Source organism: Centroberyx gerrardi, chromosome 4, assembly GCF_048128805.1.
Source record: "Centroberyx gerrardi isolate f3 chromosome 4, fCenGer3.hap1.cur.20231027, whole genome shotgun sequence".
In the NCBI taxonomy this organism is placed as follows: Eukaryota; Metazoa; Chordata; class Actinopteri; order Beryciformes; family Berycidae; genus Centroberyx; species Centroberyx gerrardi.
This window is the reverse complement of record NC_136000.1, coordinates 34237259-34264680: the sequence shown is the minus strand read 5'-3', so window position 1 is coordinate 34264680 and position 27422 is coordinate 34237259.

Genomic DNA, 27422 nt, shown 5'->3' with positions numbered 1-27422 from the left:
TGCACTTTTTACTAAATTCACACATTTTAAAACTGTGACAGTTCACACAACTTTAATACTACATACACATATTATACATCAAACCCTTCAGCTGCTTCTGCTCTCACTCACAATGTCAATATATAAGCGATGCGATGTATACTTTTTGAGATATTAACGTTTGTTTGACACTAGTGTTCCAGTCTTTTTCACAGTAGTTTCTGCTGCTCTGCTGCTCTCTTACACATGCAGCTGTTCTGCTTATTTCACTCTTCTCCATTTCAACATATCTTTAACATATTTTCATACCTTTTTTACTTGTTAGTATTACTACATTTTAGTACATTTTTAACATTATTACTTGTCACTGCCTTCCTACTCTTCATACTACTAGTACTCTCCAGCTTTTCACATCAGCCTTCCTACTAACTATCTGTCCTGATGCCCCTCCAGGGCATCAGGACAGATAGTTTGTTCGCCTTCATAGTCTTCCTACCAACTACATATTTTTATACCTTTTTGCTTCTTAGTATTGTTACATTTTAGTACATTTTAGTACATTTCCACTCTTTCACAGTAGTTTCTGCTGCTCTGCTGCTCTCTTACACATGCAGCTCTTGTGCTTATTTCACTCTTCTCCATTTCAACATGTCTTTTACATATTTTCATACCTTTTTTACTTCTTAGTATTATTACATTTTAGTACATTTCTAAAATTATTACCTGTCACTGCCTTCCTACTCTTCATACTACTAGTACCTTCCAGCTTTTCACATAAGCCTTCCTACTCTTCCTACCAGCTGCACATTTTTATACCTTTTTACTTCTTAGTATTGTTACATTTTAGTATATTTTAGTACATTTCCACTCTATTTCACAGTAGTTTCTGCTGCTCTCTTACACATGCAGCTCTTCTGCTTATTTCACTCTTCTTCATTTCAACGTGTCTTTTACATTCTTTCATACCTTTTTTACTTCTTAGTATTATTACATTTTAGTACATTTCTAAAATTATTACTTGTCACTGCCTTCCTACTCTTCATACTACCAGTACCTTCCAGCTTTTCACATAAGCCTTCCTACTAACAGAAAGTTTTTTTAGCCTTCGTAGTCTTCCTACCAACTACATATTTTTATACCTTTTTACTTCTTAGTACTGTTACATTTTAGTACATTTTAGAACATTCCCACTCTATTTCACAGTATTTTCTGCTGCACTCCTCCTCTCTTACACATGCAGCACTTGTGCTTATTTCACTCTCCTTCATTTCAACATGTCTTTTACATATTTTCATACCTTTTTTACTTCTTCTTATTATTATATTTTATTACATTTCTAATATTATTACTTGTCACTGCCTTCTTACTCTTCATACTACTAGTACCTTCCATCTTTTCACATAAGCCTTCCTACTAACAGATAGTTTGTTAGCCTTCATAGTCTTCCTACCAACTACATATTTTCATACCTTTTTACTTCTTAGTATTTTTACATTTTAGTACTTTTCTAACATTATTACTTGTCACTTTCTTACTTTCTGTTTTTTTCTACTGAATATATACCTACTCTTCATAGTCTTCATACCTGCTATTCATACTCCTTGTACCTTTCAGATTTTACAAAATAGCCTTCCTACTAACTATCTCCTTCCACATTTTACACATAAGCCTTCCTACATATACTATTATGAAATTTTAGTACATTTCTAACATTATTACTTATCACTTTGACACTCATTACAGCTCCTTCACAGAAGTGTTTTAAACTGCCACATTTCTCACAGTTTTAACATTACATACACATATTATACTTTGCTTCAGCCGTTTCAGTTTGAACAGACAGTCATGTTCGAAAACACGCGTGCACACACACAAACATACAGCTGCTGGTATGTACACATCCACCCCCACGCACACAGACACACAGACAGAAATATGTGACATAGATACAGCCATAGGATAAGAAAGAGGGAAAGAGGAGAGTGATAGACCAGTCACAGACAGCCAACAGAAAGGGTGAGCTGTACCCACACTAAACTGCACCAGTGCCACAGTTTGCACGCTCAGCAATCACACGCATTTTCTCCAGAAAATGCACCTTTCTAGTTATTATTATTATTAATCCGTACACTTTTTTGGCACCTATCTACTCCTTCATACTTTTAGCTAGAAACTCCGTTCAAACTTTAAAATGTTCAGCTTGTTTAGGACATAGGCGCGTGTATTCAACTTTTTGATATCTATTCTACTTTTTAAACTATTCTACTTTTTTCTACTTTTTTTTACAATGGAAGTCTATGGGCGGAATGTTAAAACCATGCCCTCTTTGAACTCTAACTACTCTTTCATACTTTAAGCTATTAACTCCATTCAAACTTTAAACGGGTCACCACTTTTAGTACTTTATCACTTTAATTCAGCTTTTTCATACCTTTTGTACTTTTTGAGTAATCGCAGTTTACGTTTTATACTTTTTTCAACCTTTATAATGGGACCCTATGGAGCTACGCTAGAGTGCGTGATGTCACAATTCACTCTAGCAGACTTTACAGGCTGTACTTTTCACTAAATTCACACATTTTAAAACTGTGACAGTTAACACAACTTTAATACTACATACACATATTATACATCAAACCCTTCAGCTACTTCTGCTCTCACTCACAATGTCAATATATAAGCGATGCGATGTATACTTTTTGAGATATTAATGTTTGTTTGACACTAGTGTTCCAGTCTTTTTCACAGTAGTTTCTGCTGCTCTGCTGCTCTCTTACACATGCAGCTGTTCTGCTTATTTCACTCTTCTCCATTTCAACATGTCTTTTACATATTTTCATACCTTTTTTACTTGTTAGTATTATTACATTTTAGTACATTTCTAAAATTATTACTTGTCACTGCCTTCCTACTCTTCATACTACTAGTACCTTCCAGCTTTTCACATAAGCCTTCCTACTCTTCCTACCAGCTGCACATTTTTATACCTTTTTACTTCTTAGTATTGTTACATTTTAGTATATTTTAGTACATTTCCACTCTATTTCACAGTAGTTTCTGCTGCTCTCTTACACATGCAGCTCTTCTGCTTATTTCACTCTTCTCCATTTCAACGTGTCTTTTACATACTTTCATACCTTTTTTACTTCTTAGTATTATTACATTTTAGTACATTTCTAACATTATTACTTGTCACTGCCTTCCTACTCTTCATACTACCAGTACCTTCCAGCTTTTCACATAAGCCTTCCTACTAACAGAAAGTTTTTTTAGCCTTCGTAGTCTTCCTACCAACTACATATTTTTATACCTTTTTACTTCTTAGTACTGTTACATTTTAGTACATTTTAGAACATTCCCACTCTATTTCACAGTATTTTCTGCTGCAGTCCTCCTCTCTTACACATGCAGCACTTGTGCTTATTTCACTCTTCTTCATTTCAACATGTCTTTTACATATTTTCATACCTTTTTTACTTGTTAGTATTATTACATTTTAGTACATTTCTAACATTATTACTTGTCACTGCCTTCCTACTCTTCATACTACTAGTACCTTCCAGCTTTTCACATAAGCCTTCCTACTAACAGATAGTTTGTTAGCCTTCGTAGTCTTCCTACCAACTACATATTTTTATACCTTTTTACTTCTTAGTACTGTTACATTTTAGTACATTTCTAACATTATTACTTGTCACTTTCGTATTTTCTGTTTTTTTCAACTGAATATATATCTACTCTTCATACCTGCTATTCATACTCCTTGTACCTTCCAGATTTTACAAAATAGTCTTCCTACTATCTCCTTCCACCTTTTACACATAAGCCTCCCTACATATTTTCTTACTTTTGTACTTGTTACTATTATGAAATTTTAGTACATTTCTAACATTATTACTTATCACTTTGACACTCATTACAGCTCCTTCACAGAAGTGTTTTAAACTGCCACATTTCTCACAGTTTTAACATTACATACACATATTATACTTTGGTTCAGCCATTTCAATTTGAACAGACGATCCACGGTCAGTCATGTTAAGAAACACGCACACGCCCACGCCCACACGTGCCTACACACACCACATATGCTAGGTATTCGTTACTATGGGCTGTCACGAGCAACAGTTTGCACACTCAGCAATCACACGCATTTTCTCCAGAAAATGCACCTTTCTAGTTATTATTATTTTTATTCCGTACACTTTTTTGGCACCTATCTCCTCCTTCATACTTTCAGCTAGAAACTCCATTCAAACTTTAAAATGTTCAGCTTGTTTAGGACATGCGCGCGTGTATTCAACTTTTTGATATCTTTTATACTTTTTAAACTATTCTACTTTTTTCTACTTTTTTTTATAATGGGAGTCTATGGGTGGAATGTTAAAACCATACCCTCTTTGAACTCTAACTACTCTTTCATACTTTAAGCTAGAAACTCCATTCAAACTTTAAACAGGTCACCACTTTTAGTACTTTATCACTTTAATTCAGCTTTTTGATACCCTTTGTACTTTTTGAGTAATCACAGTTTACGTTTTATACTTTTTTCAACCTTTATAATGGGACCCTATGGAGCTACGCTAGAGTGTGTGATGTCACAACTCACTCTAGCAGACTTTACAGGCCATACTTTTTACTAAATTCACACATTTTAAAACTGTGACAGTTCACACAACTTTAATACTACATACACATATTATACATAAAACCCTTCAGCTGCTTCTGCTCTCACTCACAATGTCAATATATAAGCGATGCGATGTATAGTTTTTGAGATATTAACGTTTGTTTGACACTAGTGTTCCATTCTTTTTCACAGTAGTTTCTGCTGCTCTCTTACACATGCAGCTCTTCTGCTTATTTCACTCTTCTCCATTTCAACATGTCTTTTACATATTTTCATACCTTTTTTACTTGTTAGTATTATTACATTTTAGTACATTTCTAACATTATTACTTGTCACTGCCTTCCTACTCTTCATACTACTAGTACCCTCCAGCTTTTCACATAACCCTTCCTACTAACTATCTGTCCTGATGCCCTTCACCTTCATAGTCTTCCTACCAACTGCACATTTTTATACCTCTTTACTTCTTAGTACTGTTAAATTTTAGTACATTTCTAACTATTACTTGTCACCTTCGTATTTTCTGTTTTTTCAACTGAATATATATACACTCTTCATGCGTCATACTTCTTGTACCTTCCAGCTTTTCACATAAGCCTTCCTACTCTTCCTACCAACTGCACATTTTTATACCTTTTTACTTCTTAGTATTGTTACATTTTAGTATATTTTAGTACATTTCCACTCTTTTTCACAGTAGTTTCTGCTGCACTGCTGCTCTCTTACACATGTAGTTCTTCTGCTTATTTCACTCTTCTCTATTTCAACATGTCTTTTACATATTTTCATACCTTTTTTACTTCTTAGTATTATTACATTTTAGTACATTTCTAACATTATTACTTGTCACTTTCGTATTTTCTGTTTTTTCTACTGAATATATACCTACTCTTCATATTATTCATACTTCTTGTACCTTCCAGCTTTTATATATAAGCCTTCCTACTTCTCCTACCAACTGCATATTTTTATACCTTTTTACTTCTTAGTATTGTTACATTTTAGTATATTTTAGTACATTTCCACTCTTTCACAGTAGTTTCTGCTGCACTGCTGCTCTTACACATGCAGTTCTTCTGCTTATTTCACTCTTCTCCATTTCAACATGTCTTTTACATATTTTCATACCTTTTTTACTTCTTAGTATTATTACATTTTAGTACATTTCTAACATTATTACTTGTCACTTTCGTATTTTCTGTTTTTTCTACTGAATATATATACACTCTTCATACTATTCATACTTCTTGTACCTTCCAGCTTTTCACATAAGCCTTCCTACTCTTCCTACCAACTGCACATTTTTATACCTTTTTACTTCTTAGTATTGTTACATTTTAGTATATTTTAGTACATTTCCACTCTTTTTCACAGTAGTTTCTGCTGCACTGCTGCTCTCTTACACATGTAGTTCTTCTGCTTATTTCACTCTTCTCTATTTCAACATGTCTTTTACATATTTTCATACCTTTTTTACTTCTTAGTATTATTACATTTTAGTACATTTCTAACATTATTACTTGTCACTTTCGTATTTTCTGTTTTTTCTACTGAATATATACCTACTCTTCATATTATTCATACTTCTTGTACCTTCCAGCTTTTATATATAAGCCTTCCTACTTCTCCTACCAACTGCATATTTTTATACCTTTTTACTTCTTAGTATTGTTACATTTTAGTATATTTTAGTACATTTCCACTCTTTCACAGTAGTTTCTGCTGCACTGCTGCTCTCTTACACATGCAGTTCTTCTGCTTATTTCACTCTTCTCCATTTCAACATGTCTTTTACATATTTTCATACCTTTTTTACTTCTTAGTATTATTACATTTTAGTACATTTCTAACATTATTACTTGTCACTTTCGTATTTTCTGTTTTTTCTACTGAATATATATACACTCTTCATACTATTCATACTTCTTGTACCTTCCAGCTTTTCACATAAGCCTTCCTACTCTTCCTACCAACTGCACATTTTTATACCTTTTTACTTCTTAGTATTGTTACATTTTAGTACATTTTAGTACATTTCCATTCTTTTTCACAGTAGTTTCTGCTGCACTGCTGCTCTCTTACACATGCAGCTCTTGTGCTTATTTCACTCTTCTCCATTTCAACATGTCTTTTACATATTTTCATACCTTTTTTACTTGTTAGTATTATTACATTTTAGTACATTTCTAACATTATTACTTGTCACTGCCTTCCTACTCTTCATACTACTAGTACCCTCCTGCTTTTCATATCAGCCTTCCTACTTGTTCGCCTTCATAGTCTTCCTACCAACTACATATTTTTATACCTTTTTACTTCTTAGTACTGTTACATTTTAGTACATTTCTAACTATTACTTGTCACTTTCGTATTTTCTGTTTTTTCTACTGAATATATATCCACTCTTCATACTATTCATACTTCTTGTACCTTTCAGCTTTTATATATAAGCCTTCCTACTCTTCCTACTGTTCATACTACTAGTACCTTCCAGCTTTTCACATAAACCTTCCTACTCTTCCTACCAACTGCACATTTTTATACCTTTTTACTTCTTAGTATTGTTACATTTTAGTATATTTTAGTACATTTCCACTCTTTTTCACAGTAGTTTCTGCTGCACTGCTGCTCTCTTACACATGCAGCTCTTTTGCTTATTTTACTCCTCTCCATTTCAACATGTTTTTTACATATTTTCATACCTTTTTTACTTCTTAGTATTATTACATTTTAGTACATTTCTAACATTATTATTTGTCACTTTCTTACTTTCTGTTTTTTTCTACTGAATATATACCTACTCTTCATACTATTCATACTTCTTGTACCTTTCAGCTTTTATATATAAGCCTTCCTACTTTTCCTACTGTTCATACTACTAGTACCTTCCAGCTTTTCACATAAGCCTTCCTACTCTTCCTACCAACTGCATATTTTTATACCTTTTTACTTCTTAGTACTGTTACATTTTAGTATATTTTAGTACATTTCCACTCTATTTCACAGTAGTTTCTGCTGCACTGCTGCTCTCTTACACATGCGGCTCTTCTGCTTATTTCACTCTTCTTCATTTCAACCTTTTACATATTTTCATCCCTTTTTTACTTCTTAGTATTATTACATTTTAGTACATTTCTAACATTATTACTTGTCGCTGCCTTCTTACTCTTCATACTACTAGTACCTTCCAGCTTTTCACATAAGCCCTCCTACTCTTCCTATCAACTGCATATTTTTATACCTTTTTACTTCTTAGTAAAAAGCCCACGCCCTCGCCCACGCCCACACGTGCCTACATACACCACATATGCTAGGTATTCGTTACTATGGGCTGTCACGAGCAACAGTTTGCACGCTCAGCAATCACACGCATTTTCTCCAGAAAATGCACCTTTCTAGTTATTATTATTATTAGACTGCTGAGACTGTACCTCTTTGCAGCTCCCCTTAGTTTATCATCTAGATCTAGATGTGTACATCCTTAGAAAGCAATGATTTGATAATGGACTTTATTTGCAAGTAAGTAAAAAATTCAGAGTCTTTCAGCCCAAACTGACAGGGATTCAGGGGAACCCAAAGACAGACACACAGACAGGAGCTTAGTTTTCAAGCAGTGTATTAGACAGATTGTTCAGGGCAAGAGTCAGGTTAGGTCGGGCACTGAAGCTGTGGCTGGCGTGGGCCAGGTAGAGTGGCAGCTGCGGCGGAGTGAGCAACAGCGTCTCCCGGCTTGGACTGTAGGAGCTGTGGCTTGGCGTGGACCGGGCAGAGTGGCAGCTGAGGCGGAGTGCGCAGCGGTGTCCCCAGGCTTGGGTCAGGCTGTAGGTGCTGTGGCTGGCATGGACCAGGCAGAGTGGCAGCGGAGGCAGTCTGTGACAAGGAGACGAAGAATCAGAATCGGACAGCAGGAACACAACACAATCCAAACTATGACTAGAAGTTCTAGAGTTAACTTGGCTTAAGACGTATAAACATTCACAAGACGGGTCACTAACCAACAGTCTAGCGGCTGGCAGACAGCACACTAGAAACTACGATCTGACAAAGACTGCAGGCACAGCAGGGAATAAGTAGTCAGCTTGATTGACGGACACACCTCCCCACGTGCGGAATGCAGGTCCAACCTATACGCCCACCACACCCCGACAGAGAGAGAGAGAGAGAGAGAGAGAGAGAGAGAGAAGGAGAGCTGCCAGGTGGCTGCCATGACACAAACTGTGTTTTCAGTTCATTAAATGGCATCATTTCCCCATTTCTGATCACTTGCCCCACCTGTATTATGCTACACTACTGCCATACATTATTCTTAAGGGTTTTACCACCAGTAAAGAGATAGTTGTTCCATAATGGACATGATGGTAAAGACATTCCACTAAAACTCAGACCTTTCTGTACTGTTTTCACTATTTCACATGAAAATTGTATCAGTGGGTTGTCTATTCTAAGAATGGCTTTCTGGTTGTACCATAGAGCTGGCACAGATAAATCTTTATTATATTCTGCCAGCCATTGCCAACTGCCAGTCTCTCTCGCTACAATAAGCCCAATGCAAGGGGTACCTTGCATTATATGCTATATAGTACTGGTAGATATCTGGCAGCCCGAGTCCTCCTCTATGTCGTAGATGAATACGTTTTTTGTAACTGATCCTGGGTGTTTATTTCTCCATAGGAAGCCTGAAAATTCTTTATTTATTTCCTTAAACCAGCTAGAGGGGAATTTAAGTGGTATAGATGAAATGAGAAAAGCCACCCTTGGTAAAATGTTCATTTTTATAACTTCAATTCTGCCCCACAGTGATAGAGGAAAAACTGTCCACCTTTTAATGTCTTCCCTTATAGATTTTAAAAGATCTGGTGCATTTAACTGAACCATTCTTCCAATAGGGTTTCTAATTTTAATTCCTAAGTATTTCATACCATTTGGGTTCCACTTAAAGGGGGTAGTGCCTAGATGTGATTGAAAAGTGAAATGATTAAGTGGAATAGCCTCACTCTTACTGTAATTTACTTTATAACCAGAAAACTGACCAAATGTATTGATCACCTGTAGCACATGTGGGATAGAATGCTTTGGTTTCACTAATGTTAATAATATATCATCAGCAAAAAGGCTGGCTTTGAATTCATAGTCACCAATACTAATACCAGTTATATGCTTTTGAGCTCGTATAGCACAGGCAGGGGTTCAAGAGCGAGAATATAAATAGCTGGTGATGCCAGGCACCCTCGGCGTGTAGGCCGATAGAGATGGAATGGCTCAGACTTCATTCCATTTGTTTTGATTGTCGCAACTGGTTCATGATAAAGTGCTTTAATCCATCTCATAAAAACTGGTCCAAACCCATATTTGGAAAGTGTATAAAAAACAGATATTGCCATTCTAATCTATTGAAGGCTTTCTCAGCATCCAGCGATACTGCTATCACTGGATGCTGATAGGCCCCCGCCCTTGCCATAACATGCAATAGTCTCCTCATATTATTTGAGGCCAAATGGCCTTGTATAAAACCAGCTTGGTCAATATGTCCCAGAGAAGTAATAACCTCTTCCATTCGCCTCGCAAGAATCTTTGCAAACAGTTTATAATCGTTATTTAAGATGCTATTTAAGATGCCTAAATCCCGGCTTTGGAATTAATGATATTGTGACTTGGTGCATGGTTGGTGGCATGGATTGATTAGTTATTATATCATTGAACAGTAACAGTAAAACAGTGACTGTTTTACTTGAGACTAGTGCAGTGCCCGTTCGCCCCGCTGCTGCACAGAGCGCTGTTCACCCCACCCCGCTGCTGCACAGAGCGCTGTTCGCTTGTTTATTCAAAGTTTATTAATATTGAACGTGTCGCGTGTCCAAATTGCACCAAATCCGACACTGCACGTCCTTGGGTCCCCAGCAATACACCCGCCAAGTGTGAAGTAGATTGGACAAACGGTTCTCGAGATATGCGAAGGACACACACATACAGACAGAGATTCCTTGCTTCATGGTATGATTGTATACTGTGTAATTTGTATATTTGTATGTATTCCTTGTTTTTATATTGTGATTTTGTATTGTATTTTTGTAGTATCTGCTTGCTGCTCTCTTGGCCAGGGCATCCTTGCAAAAGAGATGGACATCTCAATGGGACTCACCTGGTTAAATAAAGGAGAAATAAAATAAAAATTATACTAACATTAGGAGTGGAGAAAGAATGTCCTGAAAACATTTATAGAACTCAATTGTATAGCCATCATCACCCAGTGTTTTGCCTGTTGAGAGGGATTTAATAGCACATTTAATTTCGGTTTCCAGGACTGGTGCATCCAGAGATTCCCTTTCTTCCTCACTAAGAGTTGGTAAAGATATATTTCCGAAAAAAGATTCCATTTCTTTTTCACTCATATAGCATTCTGATGTGTATAATGTACTATAAAACTTTCTAAATGTTTCATTAATGTGGTTTTGGTCACAGACTAAGGACCTATTCTCATCATAAATGCTAGAAATTGACTGACGATTTTCTATTTGTTCCAATCTTAATGCAAGCATTTTACCAGCCTTATCGCCAGATTCAGAATATCTTCTGCGTAGACGAAAATGAGCAAAAACAGTTTCCTCGTGTACAATTGCTTGTAATTCTGTTTTTATGAGCAACATTGAGTTTTTTAGCTGTAAATTATTAGGGTCCAACATATGCTGTGATTCAAGGGCCTTAAGTTCATTAATAAGTCCATGCTTCCTTGCCATTTTTTCCCTTTTCTTAGCCGTTGAATAACTTATGATCCAACCTCTACAACATGCCTTAAAAGCCTCCCATAAAAGCTGAACAGATTGGACTGATTTAAGATTAATGTAGATATACTCCTGTATTTTCTCTCTTATCATAGACACAAAATCTTTATCTTTCAAAAGAGAGTTATTAAATCTCTATTGTTTGGTTTTACTGATAGTTGCAGTACGAGAGAAGAGGACTGATAAGGGAGCATGATCTGATATAATAATGTTATGGATTTTACAATCAATTACATTTCCAACCAAAGACTGTGAAGAAAGAATATAGTCAATCCTAGAGTATAAGTTGTGGGTGTGGGAATAAAAAGCGTACTCACGAGTGACAGGGTTAACAACACGCCATATATCAGATAATGGAAGAGAGTTTTGTAGTTCTTTAAATGCATCTGACAATGCTCCATCCGATGGGAGAGGGTGCCCAGACCTATCAATTGAGGCGTCATTTACCAGGTTAAAGTCCCCTCCAATCAGAATGGGACAGTCTGAAAACTCTGCCAGCAATACATTCAGTTTAGATAAGAAAATATTCTGTTCAATGTTGGGGGCATACACATTAACTAATGTGCATTTTTCATTTTGTAAGAGGCCAGATAGAACTATGTATCTGCCATCTTTATCAACTATTTGCTTTGATAATTTAAATGAGATTTTCTTTGCTTTCAAAATACTGACCCCTCTGGAGGCTCCATTGCCTGGTGCTGAAAAGACTTTTCCTGGAGGGAAAATACTCCAAGGTTTCCTGGAGTATTGCCAAATCACAGGCTAGGGATTTCAAATGCATAATGATTTTGTATTTTTTCGTTTTATTTGAGATCCCCTTTACATTCCAGCTAATCAAATTAATATTATTTGGCCCCATTATTTTTTATATAAACCTTCTTTACATTTTCCTCTTTATTAATTCTGCACCAACATAAAAGGAAACACTGGGGGTATGGAACATTACACATACTCACATACACAACATAAAGTATGCCACAAGGCTAAATAAAGCTAAACAAAACAGAGATAGACCAAGTGTCCATCCCTTGTCCACAAACAAAATAGTAGGGTGTTGCTGCCCGCACTCAGTCCTTACATTTTTTTTCAACATGTGGGATAGGACACAATTTAGAATCCTGCACACATGCACCGGCACTTCATGTGTAGGCTACAAGATACTTTCTCACTTTCTCTCTCTCATTTAGTTTACATTGGTGGAAGAAAACTGAGATAAGATTAAAGTAACCAGTTATGCAGTAACCAGTTAACCTCCCCTGTTCATTCAATATGTAAAAGTATGAGTGACCTCCCATTCAGCAACAAGTTCATTGTAGTATAAGGGGGAAAAAAACAAAAAATTACTTGAACTCTTGACCTTTGACTCTTGACTATTGCACAGGGATACTATGTACCTCAGGAATATATCCATGGAACTATCTGAATTGCATTTATTATTCGCATTTACTTGCATTATTTGCACTATCTCTATTGTCTCCATTGTTGTATATTATGTTCACTACCTTTATTCTATGTTAGTAGCTATTTCCTTTAATTCTTTATTACCTGTACTTGACACACTTCACTTCTTTGGTATTGTCCTTCAATTGCTGCTGTGGCACCTGAATTTCCCCAAGGGGATCAATGAAGTGCTATCTTATCTTCGTCAATGAACGTCATCGTCATTGTTAAACAGTTAAACAATAGCATGTGTCATCCATCAGTACAACGCTATCAATCAGACCATATGTCCCGTTTTCAAATGCTACACAGTAGGATATTCTTTTAGACATTCTGATATATGTTTTAATATTTACAATGGCTCCATTGACAATTGCCCTGGAATAGGATAGAGTTGGTCTGGAACCACACTGGCATTTACTCTTTCTAGAGCTTGTCTGATAGAGATTGCCAGGCTCAGAGTTTTTGGCGTCCCAAATAAAGTCACAGTATCACTATATCTGTTAACTTTTTTAACATAAGAGAATCCTTTAATTGAGTCCAAGATGTCATGTGCAGCATGACCATCATTCAGACACCTTGTTACTAGAAGAGGCAGTTGTCGGAAAATGGCAAACTTCTTAGCAATTTGTTGAGGGACACCTTGGGTACCTCTAAATAAATTCAGCAATGTGTGATTTCCAGTTTCAAACATGAAGTTTGATGTCCCCCACAGTGGACCCCAGTTCTCCACTGACTCAGTAATACGAAGAAGGTGATGAATGTTTAAAGTCATGTGATTTAGGTGATATAGACCTGGGATTTCTGTGACAAATCTAGTCAACAATTAATTTGCTCGCAACAGATCATTAGGAGAAATTGATTCAAGAAGTAGCAATTCAATACCTTCAACCAGTAGTAGATAGTGTCTTAAATAGATCATTGGGAGAATACCATTTACACAAATAAGTGAGTAAAACAATAACCAGTTTCTCCATTCTGATGCTTTCCAGAGTGCTCGTTCAGACAGTGACCTTGGAGTTCTCGTGAAATTGTTTGGAGACATGATACTTCTCAGGAGTTTGTCAACCTCATCCATTTTCCTGCCAATGTACCATGGTGATATGTGATGCATCGAGTCAAACCATAGGTTTGTGAAGTATTTAGTAACACCTAGAAGGACGCAGTGCATGAAATCAACCGTAAACCCTTTAACAATATCAAACAAGTCAATGAGCAACAGAGGGCAAGCACCTTTAACTCTATGGCTGCGGTCGAATAGTCTTTTTTGCTTAGGAAGGTTCCTAACTGAGTGAAATGACCCGGAAGTACCTAAGTGGCAGCCATGATAAGAGCTGTTCGAATTCTCTACATGCTAAGGAAAGGTGCTTCAATGCTTCCTTACTTAGCTCCTTTAGCATAGGATACACTGGACCATCCTTTACGAAAGGAAAGGAGATAATGCCGTCCCACAATTCTTTGCGGCAGCAACGACGCACCATTCGGCCGTTCACGAAAACAAACGATCATGACCGACAAGGGACGCAGATCATCAAGCAAGTTACCGTTGCTTATTAAGCATGTTCCATCTTATGCCATAACTTGCTAATATGCTTATATGTTTTGAACTTTCAACAATATGTTAAACCCATAGAGGCGAACTATGAACGTTACGCTGCTGTTGTAAAATGATCAAAGTGAAGTTAACGATGTAGCGTAACCTATGCTCAGTTTGCATTAGTTATTTCTTCATTCTGAGCGTTGTTGTATTGCCAGCCTTTAGGAATATCATTAATTAATTTTACTTCAGTCACAGATGCTGAAACCCTTGCCTTAATAAAGGCCTGTATCAGCCATAACAACTTCAAAGCACAATCAAGTCAACATTTCAAGGTGTTTACTGAGTTGTGTGGTGGTTCTTAAGCTATTATATGCATAGGCTTATAATCAGATCATAATCAGCATATTAACCATAACACAGAAATCTGTCTTTCAAGAAAAAGGGATATGAGACGTTTTTAGCCAGATTATGTTTTTAATTCAACATGTTTGAAACTTAAGAATGATGATATGTACAGTAGTAGATTTGTAGGCCTAACAAGTTATGCCTATCTTGCATGAATTTAACAATAATTTTCATACAATCATACTAATTGGGATTCATGTCGATAAATATGAGCGGACAGGAGGGTGAGCGTGAGCAACCATTCTCAATGTGACAACCATTTCGTTTCACTTTTGTGACTGGTAGCCTATATTCCTTTTTTATTTCAATTCCAACCTTGGTGATGAAGCAATATTTTTCACCGGGTTGTCCACGTTTATATAGCCTGCATGAAACAACACGGTAAGAACGCACGGGGCGAAGTATCTAAGATGCGCTTTTAGTAGTCCATCTCCGGAACATTGTAGTTTCACCACGGCAGACTCACGTCATTAACATCCGCTGTCGCATAATTACGTAGCCTAGTGTAAGTGCAGTTGGATTCTCTTAGCACCGCGGTTGTCTTTTCCTAAGTCCTTATGAATTCTCCTTCACATCTTTCCTTGACCTCATGACGTTTTCCAACGAGGTCAAGGAAAAGTGGTTAGGAATAGGAGTTAGGACGTATTTTTTTGACTATTCGACCGCAGCCCATGTCTTGTATCATTATGTCCAACTGAATATTATGCATCTCTAATGAAAGCATTCTTACTCCGCTCAGGATACTCTTGTGTATCATAGACTCTAACAAATCCATTGCCTTTGGACACCACTTCACCACGATTAAGACACCATGCACAGCCAAACTTGCCATTGAACTGCTTTATGTTCTGTAAAACACTGCGAGCTACGGTGTCACATGAACATACCAAATAAGATAAGATAAGATAAGATAACACTTTATTAATCCCCTTGGGGAAATTCAGGTGCCACAGCAGCAACTGGCAGAGCAGTACCAAGGAAAACAATAAGTACAATAAGATAATAAAAGAGAAGAGGTAATAAGATAGAACAATAGAGGTAATGTACATAATATAGAGACTATAGAGACAGTGCAAAAATGCAAATAATAATAATAATAATAATAATAATGCGTATTCGTATATAGAGTATATACTGTATATATACACACACACATAATCATGAGTGAAGGGGAGGTGGGGGGGCGGGGGGCTCTGAGGGGCTAGGGTCCAGGTCCAGGTCCGAGTCATTGTGCAGGGTGTGTGTGTGTGGGGGGTCATGGCTGGCTGACAGGGGTTGCTGATGTTGTCCAATGGCCGCCGGCACAAAGGCACAAAACGCCTGAGCAGCGTGGGAGGAGCCTGTGGCTGAAACTGCTCCTCATCAGCCTCAGCTCGTCGTAGAGAGGGTGAGAGGGGTTCTCCAGGATGGCACTGATCTTTCCCCTCATCCTCCTCTCTGCCACTGCCTCCAGACTGTCCAGTTTGTGTCCCACTACAGAGCCAGCCTTCCTCACCAGCTTGTTAAGTCTGTTGGCTTCCCCTGCCTTGACGCCGCCTCCCCAGCACACCACAGCAAAGAAGAGTGCACTGGCTACTACAGACTGGTAGAACATCTGCAGCAGCCTGTTGCACACATTGAAGGACCTGAGTCTCCTGAGTACAGCCTGCTCTGTCCTTTCCTGTAGAGGGACTCAGTGTTGTCCGACCAGTCCAGTTTGTTGTCGAGCTACACTCCTAGCAACCGATAGGAGTTCACCATCTCCACCTCCTCCCCCTGGATGGTGACAGGGTTTGGGGGCTTCCTGCTCCTTCTGAAGTCCACCACCAGCTCCTTGGTCTTCGTGATTAAATACTCTTGTTCTCTTCAAAGTTTTGTTGCTTTACAAAACCACAAAAAAACATTCTCTTGTAGAGATCTAGATTCCTTGACAAACGGTTTCACAAAAGAAGACATTGCTCCAGAATTATCAGATCACATAACTCATCAAAACCATTACCGTCCAACGTGGAACACCAACGAGTAGTTGGTGAGCTGTCAAATCACGCGCAAATTCAAGATGTGTCTGTTTTTCCCCTTTCCTCCAAGTCCGAAACCGTTGGCGGTAAGCCTCGGGAACTAATTCATAAGCCTTCAACACAGCTGACTTGACCACTGAATACTTCTGACTGTCAACCGAAGTCAAAGATGAATAGGCCTCCTGTGCCCTACCCGTTAATACACACTGCAACATTAACGTGCGAGCAGACTCCGGCCAATTTCTCGCGTCAGCCACGCGCTCAAACAAACAAAGAGAAGAATGTCTCTGGATCTTTTTCATTGAATTTTGGCAGGAGGCACAAATTACCCAGAATGCCAAAAGCCTGTGCTGAAGACTCGGAACCAGGTGAGGCACCATCAAACCCCCCAGGACCATCAGCTGCTAATCTCCCATCCTTGATCAAATCAAGCTTGTACTGCTGTAAATTCAGTTTCACCTGTTCCGTCTGCTGCCGCATCCTCTCCACTGCCAACTGCTTTTCAATTTCAGCTGCTTGTTTAATTTTTCATGCTCCATCTGTAGCATAAGTATCTCTTTCTGTTGTTCAAATGTCAAGTTGGCAGTTGTTAAAGACTGCGGAGACAAACCAGCAGTAATAGTCTGACGGGGAGATGGTACCTCATCACCAGCCATAGTCAAAACCCCCATGTCACTCAAATTTGCTTTCAATATGGCCTTCACCGTATCCTTCAACCTTTTATCACTAATTTCAATTTTATAGTGATCTGCTATTTTTAGTAGCTGTTCCTTTGTACATCTATCCAAAACCTCCTCACAGGGAGCTTTCACAAAGTCAGCTATTTCAGCCATTTCAGTTGAGAAATTCCCTCAAGGACAAACCGGCTCATAAAACTCTATGCATAGGCTACAGGCCAAAGTAAATGCCAACAACAGTGCGCATGAGGCAAAGATGGAAACCCCAAAACCGGAGCGTGCGTTCCCCTTAACTAACTGCCTAACCCAATCTTACTAGATAAAACTCACGCCTAGTCTTCATGCAGTACCGATGGCAGTATTTATCCAAAATCCAAGTGTCCCCCCTTTACCCACGGCAATCCCAAGAGGCACACTATCAACCAATCAAGCACTACACACCCCAGTCAACGCCGAATCAATTCAATTATCTATCGATTCTGAAAATGGAACGGACGAGTCCCCAATTTGTCATGACCCGGCTCGTGAGCCATGACAAAGAAGGGAGATGCACAGTTTTAACGGAGAAAATAATCAAGTTTATTAACAAAATACTAACAAATCCATACCAAAAGCATGAGATGTGTCAATCAGTACAATCAGTAGCGTCAGTGAGTGGGTGTGTGAGAGATGTAGCGTAAGAAGGTGTTGTAAGGTGTAAATTTAACAAAACGACAGAGCCAACCCCAAACAAAACATGTTGCATCGGGGAGAAAGCCTCCATAGACTGGGGAACGGTCAGATCTTAAATACCCCTGGGAGACTGGCCAGGTGCTCCCAGTTGCACTAATGTAGTAACTCCGCCTACCAGGGACCTGAGGGAAGTGAGACACACAGATAGGGAAATACGCACAGACAACAGGCCCTGATAGAACAGGAGAGCCGTCACAGTTTTGATGGTCCAAACCATAAACCGGTCAAAATGAGGTGGGCACGTCGGATTTTAAAGGGCAACTCATTGATAACAAACATATATAATAGGCCAAATGGACATTTTAGAGGATTTATAAACAGATGCACCATCGGAGTTCCAGGTTATCGACATATTGTTTGGAATATATCTATTCTCTATTCCATCATAAATATCCTCAATGTTTTCCTGCCTTCTTTTTTCTCTATTGAAACGGTAGGTAATTAAGTCAGACAGATTATGTTTTCAAACATGTCGGTAAATTGTCTTATTTTTTTTTTTATTTTTCCCAATGTGAGGGATGCAGGTACCTTGACAATGACATTAATTATTAAAAAATTATAATAATAATAAAAAATAACAAAAATAAATTATAATAACAATAATAACAGTAATAATAATAATATTATAAAGCTGCAAGCAGCAATGATTGGGCCCTCGCACATTCGTGCACGTCGGGGTGTGCCGCAGCCGTGGCGGCGTTACTGGACACCGACTGGTCGACGCGGCTCTGAATTTTCATGTGTTTTGGACAATGCACGACGGAGTTAAATGTCACTTCCTGTGTCCACTATGTGGCGCTAGAGAACACCCACTAATCATACGTTATGTTCCAGTATATCAAGTGTAGACCACAACATGAAAATTTCATGTAAATCAAATGATGATTGTCACACAAGGCTTACTTCCTGTTGCCAGTAGGCGGCGCAATGACTATGACTCCTAATTGGCATGTAGATGTCCTCAGGCCTGGACTCTTGTCCAGCATGTGAAATTTGGTGCAGATTGGACAATGTACACTCAAGTTAACACAACTTCCTGTTTCATGGCGAAACATCGAAATTCGCCGCGCCGCCAGGGCAACGCCGTTCGATGAAAACTCCCAATCTTCACAATGAAGCATCATCAAGGTCTTATGGCTTTTCTGACCACATTTGAGGTGGATCTGGTCAACCCGCTAGGAGGAGTACATCAAAGCATATGTGACGCCCACCAATGTGTAGTCACATTTGTGTTAATGTATTTTGTTTCCATGTGTAGTCACATGGAAACACGTTTTCACAATATGTACACTATATACATTCTAGCCTTCGTGTCACGAGTAATTAACACGCTTCCACTATGTACGCTATGTACATTCTAGCTTGTAGCCAGCCGGGGGCAGTGTGGCGCTTTACTTCGCTCTAGGACGGTCTTTACAACAGGAGTGGCGCTTTACTTCGCTCTAGGACGGTCTTTATGACAGGAGTGCCGCTTTACTTCGCTCTAGGACGGTCTTTACGACGGGATTGGCGCTTTACAGTCGTCCTCTTTCTGCTGAGCGAGGCTAAACGAACAGAAGTGAAGTTGCCCTGTCTCATTTATTTCTCCTGATTGCAGGTTGGTGAAGTAGTAATCTAAGTTAACTAACTAAGTTTTGCTATATAAACATGTTGCTTAATATCTGAGTAACCGGGAAATAGATTCTTGTAAGGATACATTGATGTGGTTGTGTGTAATTGAGTAGTTGGATTTTCCGGTGTGCCGTGTTCGTTATAAGATGGCGCCACGGTAAACTTTGTTCTTGATATTCAAGTCACGTCAATCAGAGTTTTATTTTTGGCTCCGCGAACATTTGGGTTGACTTCATAATATTTTTCTAATGTGTAAGATTGTTAAAATGTTTAGGTAGATTTGAAAAGGTTAAAAGTAAAGTTAAAAGCTGTAAGCTCATATACTTAATGGCCATATACAAATAGTAGCAATATGCTAGGTTTTATTTAAGGTTACATGAGACAACCTAGAAGTGTAACAATTATTGTTATTATTTTATTTTGGTTGGCTGAACCAACAGAACTTATAACTCAGTAAATAGACTGAATGTTGAAATGTGGAAATAGACAACGTGTGTGACTCTGAATTTTATTTTTAAGAGTATGTCTTTTTCATATGAGAGATACAGTATGACAATGCATAAATGAACATATTGAAACAATGTAGTAAAAGAAAAAGGTTTATATTGCATATGGTGAATAAACTCTTTCTGCTGAGCGAGGCTAAACGAACAGAAGTTAAGTTGCCCTGTCCCATTTATTTCTCCTGTTTGCAGAAATTATTATCTGTCTATTTGGTACCAGCCGGTACCTGTAACACATAAAACATTCCTGTTGCCAGTAGGTGGTGCTATGACTATAACTGAATATTGGCATGTAGATGTCTTCAGGCCGGGACACTTATCAAACGTGAAGTCTGGGGCAGATTTGACCATGTACAGTCGAGTTACAAACCACTTCCGATTCGACGCCTCGCCACGCCCATGCCGTTCGACGAAAACTCAAGCTTTTAACAACTTTTCGTCGTCAAGGTCTTTTATTTACGCTGAGCAAGTTTGAGGTGGATCCGATTAACCTCCTGTGAGGAGTTCGTTAAAGTATGACCCCTGTAAATGGCCAAAAATGCACAAAAATGCCACAATAAATTCAAAATGGCTGACTTCCTGTTAGGTTTAGGTCATGGCACCTATTGACGTTTTCTTTAAGTCTGGACATGATACAATTTCGTGCATGTAGGTGAAACGTACCGCGAAGGCTACTTCGTTGAAATTTTGTAGGGGGTGCTATTGAGCCATTTTGCCACACCCATGTGCAAGACCCATAAAATATATAATTTTTTACCACTTCTGATGTGTGTGCAAAGTTTGGTGAGTTTTTGAGGACCTTTAATCCCTCAAAAATGCGATTTATTCGGCAGAAAAAGAAAAAAATATAGCCGCAAGCGGCCAATAACGGGGTTCAAGCCTTTTCTGAACGGTACTGACGTTGCTAAAAAAGCGTCAGTGGTTCCGAGGACATCGTCCAAATATATCCCTTGATATATCTGCCAAGTTTCGCGATCATTGAACAAACGGGTGTGGAGTTACGGCCGTTTTTGTGTTAGGCCATGCCCATATTTGGCGTTTGTGGCACCCCCGCTTGGTCGAATCGCACAAAATTCGGTACGCATGTTAGAAATGCCATTCAAAACGAGGCTGAGAAGTTTGGGACCAATTATGCGAATGGGCTTTGATTTACCGGTTGTTACATGGTTATTACACCATAGGCCCCGCCCACTTTCACCAATGATGACAAAACGTCTGATTTTGACTAGTACAGCCTCCCTGAACATGTGTACCAAATTTCACGCAATTTCGTCATCTGGATTAGGAGATACAGTTTTTTGGCATTTGTAGCGCCCCCTACTGTTCAATCTTAAAACAGCTTTGCACACATGGTCATTGATGATATCTGAACATGTTCACCAAGTTTCGTGGTGATTGGGCCATCGGTCATGAAGTTATAACAATTTAGCTGACAGGCCATGCCCTCTCACAAATTAAAAAATGTATATCTTCAAAACGACAGTAGATATCAACAACCTTTTAACAACTTTTAATGAGATTAGTCTGTAGATGCTACATACCGATTTTGGTGGTGATCGGTCAAACGGTGTAGGAGATGTTAAAAATGTGTTTTTCAAAACTTTCAAAATATCTCAAAAACTTTCCAGGCGGACCTTGAGGGTCCTTGTGTAGCAAGTTTCGTTTAAATCGGACTAACGGCGTAGGAGTTAAAGCCTTTCAAAGTTTGAAATTTGAACCTTTAATTATAGCGCCCCATCAGGCTGATTGGGTAAATATTTCTTGAGCAGAAACTAGCCACCAATAATATCTGTCATTGGGCCAAATTTCATGTCTCTGCGATGTACCAGCTCACGGCAATTTGCATCGCGGCAGAAAAACAATAATAATGAATAATAATAATAAACCAGCACAGTAACAATAGGGTTTCAGCCCCTACGGGGCTTGAACCCCTAATAATAATAATAATAATAATAATAATAATAAACCAGCACAAAAACAATAGGGTTTCAGCCCCTACGGGGCTTGAACCCCTAATAAACCGGCACAAAAACAATAGGGTTTCAGCCCCTACGGGGCTTGAACCCCTAATAAACCGGTAGAAAAACAATAGGGTTAATAAATAAATTTTCACAGGGTCACAATAGGCAACCTTTGACTTAATATGACCTTAATAAGCACTTGAAAACATACCACATGCATGAATTGCTACATTGTTGGCAAGTAGGACTTGGCCACCTGGGGATTAGATCCCTGGACCTTTGTATCCCCAGAGAAGGTGACTTACTGCCTGCACCACTGGGAAGACATGGTGTTCACACCTTCTCACAAGTTGAGGCAATGACATCATGTGCAAAACTGGGGTACTTTTGTCTATTTAAACTTAAAACGCTTACAACAGTCAAAATGTTAGTGATAAAATTCTGAAAAAAATCACACATCATTCTACTGGTTTCGGGTGTATTGTCAAATATTTTGGTTAAGTTTGATCAGACATTTGGCGAAATAGAAAATGATGTGCATACAGTACTAATTACAGTAAGATATTGAATATCACTGCGGACTCACCGTTTGACCGATCTGAACACCATTTGACACACTTGATATCTACCATCTAGAGAATGTCTGTGTCAATGTTGGTAGCATATGAATGAAGACTTGTGGAGATATAGATGTTAATTGATTTTGCATATTTTGAAAAATATAGAGTGACGGACTTCTGAATTGACCATAGGTTGCAGTGAGGCAAACTTTTGTCACAATTCAGTGGATGTGCTGAAAAAATTTCAGCTCTGTAGGACGTACGGGTGATTTATTTAGATTTTTTAAATTTTGGAATGTGAAATGTCTAGACATTTAGATTTGTTGTAATAAGCCACGCCCACTTTAATCAATCATTACCAAATTTTATGCATCAACTGAGTCATGACCCTAGATCGTGCAAACCGAATTTCGTACGAATCCATGTAGCCGATTACGAGATATAAACTTTTTGCATTTATAGCGCCCACTAGTGATGGAACTCCAAATGCTTTTGGGGGCATGCTCAAGCAACACTTCTCAACATGTGTTACACATTTTGGCTTAATTAGATGAATGGTTAATGAGTTATAGGCAATTTAGTGTTATGGCGTGTTTCATTAAAAGTTTATTGGTCGATAAAAGCCAAACCATTTGACCTATCAATAACCTTTATGCAATTTTGAAAGAGGACGGTCCCAAGTTTCGTGTGAATCGGATGAACGGCCTAGGAGGAGTAGCGAAAAAAGAGTTTCGGACAAAATTCAAAATGGCGGAAAATCTAGTCAGGGCGTGGCCTATGCAGATAGATGCGGAATGACCCAAGGAATCCAGTGGGAAAGGAATTTTCCCACTGGATCCTACGGTTCAGAAGTTATAGGCCAAAACGTAAAGTTGCTTGTTATAGCGCCACCATCTGGTCGACATGGGTGAATGGCCTTGCCTGAGTAGTGGGGGGCCATAGGAACCCACCTGCCAAATGTAGTTGCTCTGGGACTTACGGTTTCTGAGCTGCACATACTTTTAGCGGAGAAAAATAATAATAATAAGAAGAAGAAGAATCCTTACAAATACAATAGGGTAAGGTGCTGGGACCCCTAAATATACATATATGCACACACATACATACATATATACGCACATATACATACATACACATGCATATATAAAAAAACATACATATATATAATAATAGTAGTGATAATATAAAATGAAATACTTTCATATATATATACATATATACATATACACACACACACACATATATATACACACACACACCTACATCCTTAACTCCCCTCCCTGTATGTCAACTTCCCTTTCTCCTTTCCCCCCCGTTTTCCGCATCAATCTTTATCGTAGTCTAAATGTAATTGAATAAAGAATGAGTGTAAATGGTTTTGCATGGATCAGGGCTGTTTGAAGGGGAGAGAACAAAAAAAAACAAAAAAACAAAAACAAACCAAAAAATTCTAAACAATTTTTCTCTTCTCCCTTCCTCTTCCCTTTAAGTTGATGTATATTTAACTAAACTCAATGCCTCCATCCAGGCCTCAAGATTCTTCTGACTAGCATGGTTCATCCTCGCTATGGACAGTTCCATGAATACATAGTCTGTTAAAGACTGGTACCACTGATGAATTGATAATGAATTAGAAGGTAGCCATCTTACAGCAACCATCTTTTTAGCAGCAATGATCCCCAAAAACATCAGCCGCCTCTGAGTTAAGTTAAGCGTCAGATATGAATCATCATTCAATAACATTAGAAGTGGTGAACACTCCAATTTCACTCATATCATAATAGACAATTTTTGAGAGACCCTTCCCCAGAATGCTTTGACCTCTGGACACTCCCAGACCATATGCATAAATGTACCTATCAAATTTAGATTACATAAGGTGCAATTCGGGGATGGGGATATTTTCATCAAATGTCTTTTCTTTGGTGTCAGATAAACTCTATGTACAAAGTTAAAGCTTATAATTTGACTATCCAAGTTCTGTGATGAAAGAGTAATATTCTTAAATACTCTATCCCAATTTATTGAAGAGCCACCACAATCAATGTCTTTGTTCCATACTCTTATAATAGCAAGGGGGAATGTAATAATGAGGATCTACGAAGAGAATCATAAATAAACAAAATACTACTTTTTATGGTTGTCAGAACCTTTTTTATCAATTCCATGGGTGGATGACTAGTAGGTTGTATATTGATGGGTATTCCCACTGCCCGCATAGCTGACCGTAGCTGTAAATACATGAAAAAGGATGTAGGTGAAATGTTATACTTTCCACAAAGGTCTTGAAAGATACATAGGTCTTTTTCATCCATTACATCACCTAAGGTTTGTATACCAGCATTGTACCATTGCAATGATGTGAACGGTCGCCCTCCAGACTGTAATGCATTGTTATAAAATAATGGAGTGCTTGCGTGCCATTTGTATCTAAACTTATAGACTTTCTCCACCTTTTGCCATATAAGGATAGCATGACTTATAATTGGTTCGTATTTAGATCTGCACTGCCGATTAGAGAGTCTAGTGAATACCAATTGGTCCAGTGGAACAGGAGCCACAATACTTCTTTCAATATCAATCCAAGGGTTAGAGGTGCAAGAAGAAAACCAATTTGCCAATGACCGGAAATTAAAAGCCAAAAAATATGATCTAAAGTCAGGGACTGACAGGCCACCAGCCATTCTCCCTCTTTGCAAATTAATAAGTTTTACCCTGGGGCGTTTGCCTTTCCAAATAAAGCGTGTAGTGATACTATTTAATCTGTCCCAATACTTTGGAGGTGGGGAAAGGGGTAGCATAGAAACAGTGAAGTTTACTCTTGGTAAAATATTAATTTTTACAATTGAAATTCTACCTGACAAGGAGAGAGGTATTTTGAACCATCTGTCTAAATCAGATTCAATAGTTTTGAGAGTTAATCTATAGTTTTCCAAGACAATTTTTTCAACTGATGTATAGATATTTATACCCAAATATTTAAAATGAGTTACTACTGGGATGTTGAAATTTTCACATTCCTCCTTAGATATTTGATTAAGTGGTAACAAGGAAGATTTTGCCCAATTTATTTTATAACTGTAAATATAGCTAAATTGGTCAAATATACTAAGGACACTTGGAAGAGATTGCTTGATATTTGAGAAAAACAACAAAACATTATCTGCAAATAAAGATAAATAATGCTTAGTGAACTTGATTGTAATTGAGTCAATGTTGGTTGATTGTCTTATAGCCTGTGCCAGAGGTTCTAGAGATAAAATAAATAATAATGGTGAAAGCGGATCTCCTTGTCTGGTAGATCTTGATATCTTAAAAGGGTTGGAGCATATGTTACCTGTCATCACCCTTGCTGAGGGATTTGAGTACATAGTTTTAATCATTCCAATATAATTGGATCCCAAAATCATATGTTGCTGTACTTCCCATAAAATGGGCCATTCAAGGCGATCAAAGGCTTTTTCTGCATCCACAGAGAGAACAGCAGAAGAGGCACTCTTTGATAGCACATCAGATGATGTTTGTTTGTAACAATTACGACAGGTGTCATCACAGGTTGGGCCAATGTAAGTGGAGCATTCAGTGCATACAAAACAGAACTCAATAACACCAGTGCAGGATTTGAAGAATTTCCAAAACAGGTATTTGCTAGTTGGAAGGTTTGAGTTGGGCATCAGAGTGTAGAGCAAAGTAAGAAGAACTTTAAGAGCAGCCCATGATAAATTAAAACACATAACAAAACACATAATAAGAACAACTGCTGCACCAACAGTGAGGCTGGATCCAGTGAACAGGGGTCTCCCATATGTCTCTTGTACGCTCTCCTCAAAAGGATCATTCTCCGCTGAGTCTTGAGCCCCATTTTCAAAGGGGTCATCTTCATCTTCTTCATCAGAATCTTCAAATGCTGTCTGAAAGTGAAGAGTTTCCAGTGAGTATGTGGAGAGATCTTTACAGAGATTTTATTTGGGCAACAAATGTAGGTTTTGCCAACCATTATAGCTTTAAAGGAGCAGTTCACATTAAAATGACTGTTCTGTTATTATCATTATTATTATTATTATTATTACTCACCTCCATGTAAGTCAAAACTTCACTGAGAATGTTGTGTCCATGTAACATAGGTCTAGCTCTACTACAGCTCAGTCTGAGCTTTCTCATGAAAAATTTAAGTCAACAGGACCTCTTTATCAAGAGTTCAAAAAGCCATAAAATGAGCTTCAAGTTTCTCCATAAAACCTGACCATCATCATCAAAGTGTTTTGTAGCCACAAGACTGCACTGTGAGCCTACAAATGGTATGTAGCAGACAGTCTTTACCCAGCGCTCACTGCAGGAAGAGAATGAGGCCCGTATACACTCAACCACTTAAATATGTGCTTATTTCACATTTTGTATGTAGTTGAGTCTACTCAGTCCTTGTTCTCCTGCTGCTGTGAGCCCTGAGGGAGGATCTGAAAACTGAAGTGAAAAATTGTAGTGATACATACAAATATAAACAAAGGATTTTAGTACTTACAATGCAGTGGTTTGACTACCAAACACTTGTATTATGCTGTACAAGCTCTTGAGAGAGATTTGATTTCAATTGTTTGAGAAAAGGCTGA